General features: G+C 36.1%; 1 long non-coding RNA gene across 1 annotated transcript; it reads left to right on the forward strand.

Annotated features, from left to right (window-relative positions):
- The first annotated feature begins 3,589 nt into the window (after positions 1-3,589).
- On the forward strand, positions 3,590-10,805 carry LOC109026330 (uncharacterized). Its single transcript, XR_002005336.4, has 4 exons — positions 3,590-4,230; positions 6,130-6,632; positions 7,814-7,925; positions 9,961-10,805. It is a non-coding gene; the product is annotated as an uncharacterized lncRNA (long non-coding RNA).
- The last annotated feature ends 370 nt before the right edge of the window (positions 10,806-11,175 follow it).

The following is an 11,175-nucleotide window of genomic DNA, read 5'->3' on the forward strand; positions in this document are numbered from 1 at the left end:
AGTAGATTATAAAACATGCAAGGCTGGTTTGTGAAGTAAGAATAATAGGATGCAATTTATTAAACTCCTACTACTATTTGCCAGGCATTCTACTGGGGCTTTACATTCTTTAAATCCGTAAATGTTTGTTACTGTCGTCTACAAGATGTGGGCTTCTCCAAATGCTTCAATTCCCTGAAATTACCTCCTTCTTCTCCCCTACCAAAACTCACTTCACTTCTGCTACAAGCTGAAAACAACTGAAAGTTAATTGCTACTGTTACAATAAGTATAATGTCACATTTTTCAAAAATAATTTACCCTGGGCTAGCAAACAGCTAGCTGAGAAGAGGTAAGATTACTAATGAAAGGGAGGGGAGGACAGAGACAGAAGATGCTGGGGGAACAGGCAGCCTTCTATTAATTTAGGAGCCAGTGTTCTGAAAATAGAGATGCATAACTGCAGGCACTGTTTCCTGTTCCTGTTTTCTCTTCCATCACTTGCCTGGGGCAATGACAAGCATGTAGGGGAGTATTCTAGAATTAATAGCAAATATATTTCTCTCAGGAGGGGATAGAACCCTAATTTTGTGACAATTCAGTATATTTCCAGTATTATTATAAAAGAGTGGATAATCAGGTAGTTTTAAAAACTTATTTAAATACACTCACACACACATATACATTTGAGGAATTGCCTTTGCTGAGCTACATGGGTATTACAGGTAGCCTAGTCTGAACTCATCCCATTTTACAGGTGAGGAAACAGAGGCCCAGAGAAATCAAGTGACTTGTTCAACCCATGCCATGCAACCAGTTATTAGCAGGTCTGAAATGGATGTATTTTTCATTAACCCATGGTCCTATAATAGGGAGAAGTCACTACTCCAACAGCTGTACATAACACCAAAGAAAGTATACTTTGGAATGAAATGAAACAAAGCTCAGACAAACACTGTCACACACATATGACAATGGCTAGTGGGATATGATGAATCTCACTTATGATGAAGTGGAAAAACATAGGCTTCCTAATCAGAGGTAACACAAACATAATTCAAAACTATACTTAAATTGTGTGGGGGTTTTTTTGCCCATGTTCTATTATTTATATTTCATGTTATTGGATTATATGTCATAAGAATTAATGAAAACACCTATAAGGGGCCTAGTAGAGTGTTTACTTTCATTCCTTACTTCAATTATCAACAGTTCCCTTTAGGGGAAAAAAATAAGCGACTCTGTTGTTAGTCTTCCTGAATGCTTTCAAGATCTCCTCACAGCAGCCTAATTCTGTTTAATTTCTCTTTTCTCTTTCAGAGATGATGATCAGAAGAAGACATGAGAATTTTTTCTTGATTAATCACCCGTGTCCACCCCTAATCCTAGTGTATAAAAATGTAGAGGAATGGGAATCTTACTCTGCCTTACAAATTTTTGGCGGAAACAAAGACAAAGTAAAATGTCTGTGATTTTGCTCTAAGAGCCATAGAAAAATTCTGAAATACAAGTACTGCAGGAGTTGCTCTACATTTGACAAAGAATAGATTGTGCATGTTGTCATGGGAAAGTGTATGACTGGAGGCGCTTGTGCATTTGTCCTCGTTTTACATAACCTACCTCATTCACGCATGGCACAAAGATAAAAAAATTGGATCTTGGTTGGTTATTTAAAATTCACAAAGTCCTACTGTTGGCCATTTATATGCTTTATTTCCTCAATCTATACTGAAACTTAGGAGCAAGATTCTCCTGATTTTAGGGTGTGGTTTTGGAAAAGAATCAGAGAGAAAATGAACAATGAAAAGTATTGAACATGCCCTCTGTGTAAGAAACCATTGCAGATGATTCTTTCAATCCTTGCAACTACCTTGCCTCCTATAAGGTAGAGCATTTGTTTTCTGGCTCTCCGCTAGCACTAAGAACAACGTCTGGCACATAATAGGGGTTTAATATGCACTTCTTCAATGAAGAAGTGAACAGTCCACAAGCTGAGTAGCATTATCTTCACTACACTGATAAGGAAGCCGAGGTTCAGAAAGATTAAATTTCCTAGTCATAGTCTTAAAATTAAATACTAGGTAGAGCCAGGTCATAAATCAGAGTTGTTGACCTTCACTACCAGGCCTCTGTTCTCTCTACTAAGTTGGTAAAAAGAGCAGTGGCTAAACTTAGTTCATAAAGTCTCATGGTCTAATAGCTATAGAGGTGAAGCATTCTATAGAAATGAAAACTATGTTGATTTGTTTCTCCCTACTCCATAGCAGGACCATCCTCCCTGCCCAATGACCACCTTAAGACTTATTGAAAGATAATAAAGGCACATCTTGCAGACTGCAAACATAAAAGATCAGTGCCAATTCCATGTGCTGAGTTATAATAATTTCTAATGATCAAAGGCAGCACTATCTCTAAACCAAAAATCCTGTTTTCTAGCCTTTGCAATAGATGAATTGTGATACTATGGACAGTTTCAGTTTCTTCATCAGTAAATGTTGGGATGTGGGAGAAGTTAAATGCTAGCAAGAGTCATTGGATCTCTAATATTTTCTGATTCCTTCTCCCCCAGCCACAATTAGGCAACTTACATCTTAGGAATTGAGAAAACATAAAGTCTATTTTGTTTTCTCTTTATTCAAGGAAGCCTACATCACTTTTATAATTTATAATTTGTCCATGATTACTTATATGTAGAATCTACTTCAAGGGCATTCTGAATTGGAAAAAATGGAATATGCTTTGTTCTTGCTTTAGTGCATGGAGAGTTATTTTTTTTTTTTTTTTAGTGATGGTCATCTATCCAATAAATATGTCTTTCTACATTTTTACCCCTTGTTAATAATAATTATAATTATTTTGATCAGGTGGGTTTTTACAGTTTTATTCCTTCTTTATTATTTTTACTTTATGGTCCAAAAATGCAAGTTTGTTATGGATGAAAATATGACAAATTTGAACTCAGTTACTGCCATTAATCAGGCTTAGAAAAAAATTAGAACATTTAATTGATTTCCCACAGCTCAGAATTACGGATTTTGAAAACAGAAATTGATTTTTTTTCCTTATGGATAAGAGAAACAATGCGGTGATGACTAATAATTAGCGTGGCTTCCATGCTGGGACAGTAACAGGAACTGGTAGAGACCATGGCTGAATGAAGACCATACACATTGCCTATGGAAGGCAGCCCCTACTCAGCTTAGCCAAATTTTCTCATGTAGAATTATAGGTCTAGTGGATCTAGATCTTAATATATTTTTGAGAAAAGGTAGAAATGTGGATTCTTATATCAAATGTATCCGTTTTTAATGTTGGTGCAATTTCTAAAAATAAACAAAAACTGTATGGGCCAAATAAAATATATACACGAGCTGAATTAGGCTAGTGGATTACTAGTTTGAGAACTCTTATTTAGAAAGATCTGCTTCTGAGAATTAGTGTTTCCTTCTTGACCAGGCAGAATATGGATCTGTGTGTATGTGCTTCTATGTATGTGATTTAGCAATTAACCAGTAAACCTGCCCCCTTCAAAAGACGCATATTGATGAAATCATTTGTGACCTCACAGGAATCACAAATGATGTTCCTATGACGCCCTAGATTGTTCTGCTACACAAGGGGTACCAAAGTCCACTCTGAGCTTTTCCTCTGGGAACAGATCCCAGATTATTCCAGACTTAAGACATGGAGATATATCTTGCTAGAGGTAGGAAGATGATAAGATCAGTTTCTATAGGTAGAGGATAATGTGTCCTAAAATGTAAGTAGAGATAAGTCTGACAGTGGTTTAGACAAGAAGGGCCTCTGCTAATGGTGGAGAGATCAAGGAAGAAAAGAGCAACGTTAAAGTGAGGCTGTACCCACAGATCATGATCAAGCAAACTCGAACCATGAGTGCATTTCTCTTAAACAATGAACACTTAGAATAAAAATTAAAATTTCCCACAAATTTCTAATTTTAAAATAGTTTCCCAAGATTTCAGTGGTATTGTATATATGCCCATATAAATTTTTGGATTACTATTCCCACAAGTGTAAGATGAAAGAGGACCTGCCCTCCATTCTATCTACTCCCTCTCTGCAAAGGCCATTTTGAAGATCTCAGTTTTACTGAAAGGGGTCTGCCACACATAACTTCCCTGGTGTACCAGCAACAAGTGTTCAGTGGACCACGGCAACACAAAGAATGACGGAGGAGAGAAAATGCCATGCAGAAGTGATAGTCAAGATGAAGATGTGGGAGAGGAGCAGGTATAAACCCTTTCTTATCCCAAATATATTAGGAGGAAGTGACCAGAAAAGTGATGCTAACTATGCCCGTAGGGTACAGCCATACAATGAGATAGAAGAGTCTCAGCTGGGACTAGAATAATTTCCTATCCCTTATTTCTCTACTAAAATTTTAAAATTCTAAATATAAAAAACTGATATGAAAGAAAATTCTAAATGTAAGTACTACTTTTCATGCAATGCAAATTATTTTCCCATTCACTACTCTGAAACTTATAAGCAAAACTAATATGGTTGCAGAGTTGAATCTTTTCCAAACTAATGGTTTTTTTAGGAGTAAACCTTAGAGTGAAGATGAAAGACATGTAAAGAGACATGATTACCTTTACCACAAAATGAAAAACAATAAGGAGTTATTGTGCCTTTCAGTACAGCACTTCCCTTACTATACCCCATGGCATTAACCCCATAGATATTCCTGACTACCCTGGGAAACAAACTGCATTAACAAAGAGTGCTTCCCAAGGTCACACGGCTAGATAAGCTAAAACCCAAACTTTCATTCTTATGAATCCAATTACATAGCTTTGTTAATTGTGCCTATATTTCTGGATTTTACTTTCCCATCTTCAAAACCTGCATTTTAGGATAAAGGTATCAATGGGAAGATATGAATTTATAATTAAACTTTGTACTCTGACTAGGCCAATATCTAAGAATTACCATCAGTGTAAGTATTGGTAGTATGTAGACCAACACAATCTCAGTAATGTTCTTGGAGTTCTAAGAAGTAAGGGCATGCATATTTATTTTCTCTGCAGCTTTAATGCTAGAAAACATACATGCATTGTAGTAACTATTTCTCTCTTCATCCTCCTTACAGCACAAAGTAGAGTAACAGATGTGTTGTCTTAACTAAAGATGTCAGCACTTTATTGACCAAGCTTCTGCTAGATTCTATAATAGCAATATATGAATTGTGATTTCTCCTTTCAGGGACTAAGAGGGCATGATTATCATTCAGGAAACCTGTTTTGTTTATTTTTTCTTTCTCCCATTTCAAGTGTTATTTCATTTTTAAGATACTTGCAGCTTTCTCATTCTATGATGTAGTCCCATATAAGAAATATTTCCTTTCTGAATCATAATTCAATCCTCAGACTATTAGACCATACCACCTGCTAGAGGGTGACATGCATCTCATTAAAGATAGCTGCCATTATTAATGATCAAGCACAGTTCAATGAGTACAGTAAAACTTTAAACATAAGCATAAAGCAAAACACTAAAGATAAATTAGGGCTGTAACGAAACTCAGTTTCAATAAAGCATCTCGTGAAATATCTATATTCAGCTTCAGTCTAATACACTAGAAAATACTTGCTTCTGAGTATTAACTGTGGAAAGCCTACATAACAAATATTCACACTTTAACCTGTCACTCATCCTGCAAGTAAACCTAAACCTAAATCTTGAAACATAACCTAAAAACCTTTGATGGAAACGCTACATAAATATAAATTTACAGAATTTATCCTTTTTTGTGAGGCACATTTTATGAATTGGTTATTATCTGCATTAGCATGGTACAAGAAATATGTTAAATGTTTTAATTATTTGATCCAAATTTCCTGTCTGCTTTCATACTAAATAAAATAACTAAAAGCATTTTCAAGATAATATTGTTCATAGTTTACAATTGTTTCTCTAAATGTGATAAAGGGTCTGATTTACAGCATTATGCTCCTGTGTTTTCTTATCTTATTAAATGATGCAATTTTCTGCCTTTGTCACCAAAACAGCATCTGCTAGTCACAAAACTAGAAACACATCTTTTAATTAAATGCTTATTTTCCCTAGGGACAATGAATTATAGAATTACTTTCTCAAGATTTACTGTTTCCTTTTCCTTTTTCTCAGCCCCCAGCATATATTCAGTGTGTCCTCTGAAGTAACAACCATCCCATCTGGCTGAGAAGTGATGGACACGGCTCCTTAACCACACTGTACCCTCTGTTCTTGGCACCTCTCTAGCAGAAAGATATCGACAAATTGGATGGAATTCAGAGAACAGTAAGAAAAATGATTAAAGAGATGGAGGCAGTGACTTCTGAGGAAAGACGAAAAGGACTAAATCTGTATAGCTTGGCAAAGCAACAACTGAGGTGGCGTATGAAAACTGTCTACAAGCATTTGAAGAATATAAACACCAAGGGAAGAGAGGGAACTTTTTAGAATGGTCTGGGGAATAAGCAGAGTAAGAGGACAGAATTGAAGAAAGGAGAGAGATATGCTAAGTTGGGGGCGGGGGCGTTTTCTCATCAATTGTAAATTTTGATAAATAACAAAATTAAGTCTGGAGAGAAAGAGTTGCATCTCATGCTTTTAGGTTACAATCAGTGTTGACCTGCACTGAGAAAATGGTAAGTGAGAGAATAAATAGTATCTGTTTGTATGTAGACATATAATATTTGAGCTGTCTTTTTCAGCTTACCAAGTGCTTCTACATGCATTACACCATCAAATTTTCAAATTGACTGTATGTCATTATGAGGTCATTTTAAATAAGAAAAAGCTAAAGATTACTTCTAAAACACACATAAATATATCTCTAACCCTGAGTTCATAATCCCTTTCTTCTTATTCTAGATTTTAAAATTTTAATACAATGTAGACTATAATCACTCACAATATGGATAATGAATTTAAGGCTATGTTTTAATTAGCAGTCCACCTCACTGTACCCGTTATCTTGTTCTTTCCTGGAGCAGATTAGACACAAACTGTAATCAGGGCAAAATTCTATAGATGACCCAGTGAGAAAAACAATTCCTTCTTAAATTCTCTGGTTAAGCACTTTTTCTTGGGTGCTGTGTTAACATCATGCTGCCACTCCCTAACTGTTAACAGCAGCCCTAAGGTCATTCACTAATGCAAGATGTTGAGACCCACTTAATATAATATACCATCCCAAGCAAGGATATTTACCATATAACCTGAATCAAAGTCTTAAGATATGGAGCTCAAGTCTGCTAAGAGATGTCATTTGTGTTTTGTTGCCTTCAACCACCTATCATTATGCTAAGTATTGAGTAGAGATCTACATGGATAATAAAGCAGGTACGAACACTGTTGTTTCTAACTAGAGTTTTAAGCCTAAATCTGTAGAAGGTTTCTAATCATGATGAACTGTCCTGGAACACTTATGAGCTGTAAAGACACCTTTTGCATATCTAAGAAGCTAGACTAGGCCAGACTTGGGGGCTCACCCCTGTAATCCCAGCACTTTGGGAGGCCGAGGTGGTCTCATCACCTGAGGTCAGGAGTTCGAGACCAGCCTGGCCAACATGGCAAAACCCCGTCTCTAGTAAATATACAAAAATGAGCCGGGCGTGGTGGTGCATACCCGTAATCTCAGCTACTTGGGAGGCTGAGCCAGGAGAATCACTTGAACCCGGGAGGCAGAGGTTGTAACGAGCCGAGATCGTGCCATTGCACTCCAGCCTGGGTGACAAGAGCGAAAATCCATCTTTAAGAAAAAGAAAAGAAAAGAAAAAAGAAGCTAGACTATATTCTATGTTTCCTTTTTTTCTGGTTCATACAGTGACTTCCTATTATCCTTCTCAAAGTTATTGCTGCAGAGGAAAGAAGCATACATCTTTTACCCACCAGGAAACCCCCAAAGCACCTATTACCATAATAGCCATGGGAAACAGGTAAAAAAAAATCAATTTAAAGCAAATAAGCCAATGAGAACAAAAGATCTCCCTCACATCAGAAGAGTCTTCTGTGTGGAATCAAGAGCTTTTAGAAATTTTACCTTTCACCGTGGAATTGTGGACCTTTGCACCAAATGTGTATTCTTAATCTAGAAAATACAGCAGGAGATGGTTTGGCATGATGATCTTTCTGAAATTTTATCATTAAAACAGTACCATCTACTTAGAGCTAGTCTGCATTTTAGATTTTAGATATCTGCAAGTTTTTGAGCATATAAGCTCTTGAGCAGTACTTCTCAAACATTAATGTGTATATAAATCACTGGGGATCTTGTTAAAGTACAGTTTAATATACTAAACCTGAGGTAGAGCCTGAGAATCTGAACTTCTAAAACATCTCCAGATGATGTTGATGAAGCTGATCCATGGACTACATTTCAAATAGTAAGACCTGTAGGGTATTTTTATTCCAACTGTATGACAGAGCAGTGAAAAATGGTTACACACTAGCCACATATCATTTTTTAAAAGATTTAATTTTTAGGTTCACAGCAAAATTAAGATGAAGATACACCGATTTCTCATATAGCCCCTCCCTCCACAAGGGCATAGTTCCCCCCTTATCAATGGGCCCCACTAGAATGGAACATCTGTTACAATTGATGAACCTGCATTGACATATAATCACACAAAGTCCATAGTTTGCATTAGGGGTCACTCTTGGTTTTGTGCATTCCATGGGTTTTGAAAAATGACATATATGACATATCTCTACCACTATAGTATTGTACAGAGGATTTTCACTGCCTTATAAATCCTCTGTGTTCTGCATATTCATGCTTCTTCCCAAACCCTTGACAACCACTCATCTTTTCACTGTTTCCATAGTTTTGCCTTTTCCAGAATGTCAATAGTTAGAATGATACAGCATGTAGCTTTTTTCAGATTGGCTTCTTTTACTTAGTAATATGCATTTAAGATTTCTCCATGCATTTTCATGGCTTGATAGCTCATTTCTTTTTAACATTGAATAATATTCCTTTGTATGTACCACAGTTGATTTCTCCATTCACCAACTGAACATCTTGGTTGCTTCTAAGTTTTGGCAATTATGAATGAAGCTGCTATAAACATCTGTAGGCGGGTTTTTGTGTGGATATGCTTATTATTCCTTTGGGTACATAGCAAGGAGCATAATTGATGGATAATATGTAAGATTACATTTAGTTTTGTAAGAAAATACCAAACTGTCTTCCAAAATGGCTATATCATTTGGCATTCCCACTAACAGAAAAGAAAAGTTCCTATTGCTTCACATCCTTGCCAATATTTGATATTACCTGTGTTCAGGATTTTAGGAATTCTAGTATATGTGTAGTGGTATCTCATTGTTATTTTAATGTGTATTTCCCTGATGACATACTGTGTGGAAATTTTCATATGCTTATTTGCCATATGTATATTTTCTTTGGTAAGGTGTCAGGTAAGTTATTTGGCCCATTTTTAAATCAGGTTTGTTTTCTTATTGTTGAATTTTAAGTGTTCTTTGCATAATTTTGATATAGTCCTTTATCAGATGTATCTTTTGCAAATATTTTTTCTCAGTCTGTGCCTTATGTTCTTATTCTCTTGATCCAGATACTTTCCAGGGAAAATTTACATTTGATTTAAATTATCCATTTCATATGGCATTAACAAAATGCATTTAGGTAATAAAGCAGACATATGTATTTATAGTTTTATTTGCATTGAGATTTTATAATATTTTACTCCATTTAATTCCAGTTCAATTTTTATAAATGTGTTTCCAAGTTCATTCCCTTACAACAATCCTATTTTGAAAAAAGTGCCCTGTGGAAGAAAGGCCAGAAGGGGCAATTTGCCATGACTCAAAAATGGCAAAGGCCTTAAATGTAAATCATCAATGCTTTTACAAAGTGGGTTAATATAGAGTTTCTATATTTATTTCTGATGAAAGCATCGATTTCTAAAATATAAACTTATATTAACATTTGTTTGTTTTCTCATACAGAAGTCACCTCAAATAAAGGTGGGGAAAAGAATGAAAGAAATGGCTTTGGCCTGTGCCTGTTTGACCTCTGAGAGATACTTTTTGCAAGAAATTGTTAAGTTTTGGCCCAAAAAGTGGTCGGTCTTTTATCCTTCCTTGTGGAGGCCAAAATGCAAACCAGGATGAAGAAACCATCAGTGGCAGTTTGGGGAGATGGAGGAGGGACTAGCTAGACTCAGTGAATCACCAAGGAAACATGAGGCCTATTTCTCTGTGAAGCTGAACTTCAAAAAACAATCTAAGAGATACAAAGGGAAAAGTGTGACTGCTCTGACAGCAAAAACAAGCAAATATCTCCAGAGGGGATTAATCCTTCTGCTTCAAAGTAACCAAAACAAAGAAAGCTGAGCCAGCTTCACTGGAAACAACACCTGTCCATCAGACAAGGATGAGCTAATCAAAAGAAAACACTGCCTATGTGCACGACTCAGCAGTCTGGACAGCTAATACCAAGGAACACGTTTTCACTATAAAGATTCAGCTTTCAAAATCCAGTTCCCTCTTGTAGAGCCACAGGGTTAAAAGGGGCCTTAGAGATCATCTACATACAGGCCAAACCCTCAATGAATGCCAGTGTTCGCCTTATGTTCTTCTTGCCGGACTCTTTTCTGGCCTCTGTTCTGTCAGGATGTTTCCTGTTTTGCAAAACAGCTTTAATCCTTGAGTATATTTAATTGTTGGAAAACAGTTCCTCAAATTTGACCCCAAATTTAAGTCTAATTTATGAAGAAAGTTTTGCCTTTGGAGACAGGTTTAATTTTACTTCCATGTGGAAACCCTTCAAATAAAATGATGACTATTGTGTACTCACGAACTATCTTTTCTTCTCCCAGCTTAATCAGGTCCTATGGTGGTGTACAAATGTTTCTACCACCTGATTACCACCTAGTTTTCAATGGCTCTTTGAAAATATATTGGCTAACTCTAAATACAAGACTCCAGATGTAATCTAATCAGTACAGAGTACATTTGGATTTTTACCTCCAACCATCTGGAGGCTATATTTCTATTAACTCAAGTATAAGATCTCTTTGCTTTCTGTCATAAATTGTGCCAACGATCAATGCTTGTTTTTATACAAACTGCAATTAAGTTCCATTTCCCCCACAACCTGTCTTGTGCAATGGATGTTTTAATCTAAGCATGAGACTTCACATTTATTCCCATTGATTTTCA

This window comes from Gorilla gorilla, chromosome 2 (genome assembly GCF_029281585.2).
Source record: "Gorilla gorilla gorilla isolate KB3781 chromosome 2, NHGRI_mGorGor1-v2.1_pri, whole genome shotgun sequence".
NCBI lineage: Eukaryota > Metazoa > Chordata > Mammalia > Primates > Hominidae > Gorilla > Gorilla gorilla.